This window comes from Pundamilia nyererei, unplaced genomic scaffold (genome assembly GCF_000239375.1).
Source record: "Pundamilia nyererei isolate P.nyererei 1_Seehausen unplaced genomic scaffold, PunNye1.0 scaffold00013, whole genome shotgun sequence".
NCBI lineage: Eukaryota > Metazoa > Chordata > Actinopteri > Cichliformes > Cichlidae > Pundamilia > Pundamilia nyererei.
The window spans coordinates 1,929,025-1,930,178 of NW_005187414.1; positions in this window are offsets into that span (position 1 = coordinate 1,929,025).

Sequence of the window (1,154 nt, forward strand, 5' to 3'; positions counted from 1 at the left end):
ATTTAACGTTTAGGTGTTTTCCAAAAGCAATTGATACATGCTATATCACAAAATAGCTCTCAGAGATTAGAAAGAGGATAAGAGCAGCACAAAAAACTCACAGTTTGGTTTTTTTTGGCTCATGCACATTTCCTGATGGAACATATTGCGGTTCCGTGTTCTGTGTTGTTTGCCATATGCTTAAATACCCACTGCAACAAACAAATGAACAAAAAGGGTAGCATAAACTGTTGTTTTAATGCATTCATTTCTCACCCCAAATCACTTTAGATTGGATTATCAAAATTATAGCAGGAAATGCAACAATCTAATAATTGTGCATGAGCAAGGAACTGGTGACTGTGGGGAGAAAGAAACCTCTGCCAGCACTAGAAAGGGCAGCCACCTGTTGCTAACAGTTTCCAAGTGTTGCGTGCGATGAAATAGAAGAGAGAAAAGAAGATGACAATCTTAAATCTGATTGGCTAACCTTCCAGGAGCACAGACCTAATTGATTTTTAACTGTTATTGAAGGCAGTGCAAATGAAGCACCGCAAACACAAATAAACTACAAAGTGATGTAAAAACTACCACAATAGAAAAAAAGCTACAAAAATGTAGGCAGTGTGGCTGCAAAGTGAGAGACAATGTAATCACAAAGCGCTAAAAGACTAAAAGAAAGACACAAATTGACTGAAAAAGAAACCAAAAAAACACCACAGACAGTAGTTCAGGGTTTTTTAAGCCCTGGGTTTTTCACTCGGGGTGTTTTGCCTCTATGTAGGAGGGGAAGGGGAACCATTTACGTGTCTGTTAATGAACCTACATTTTACTTTCACTATTCATGTGCTGCTGTAGTCGGGATGTAAAGTGCAAACAGGTTTAGCAAAGGTGTGCAAACTGTTCATCGTTGACATCTGCCCGACAGTTCAAGCGCCGTTGGAAGTTTGAAGGAGCAGCAGTGGGTCATTTTGGGCGTTTTGACTCTGAAAAAAGTTGAATGGTCAGCGAGTGCTGTGTTCTGCAGGGTGGAGGCCTGGTGCTTTTTTTCAGAAAGATTGATGTAACTGCTGGTCATGGCAAAGAGTAGTGAAACATCCTCTGCAGAATAATGTGCCTGCATGGGTGGAGTGTGGCACTACAAAAGGACACTAAGGTCCAAATGTAAACTTTAG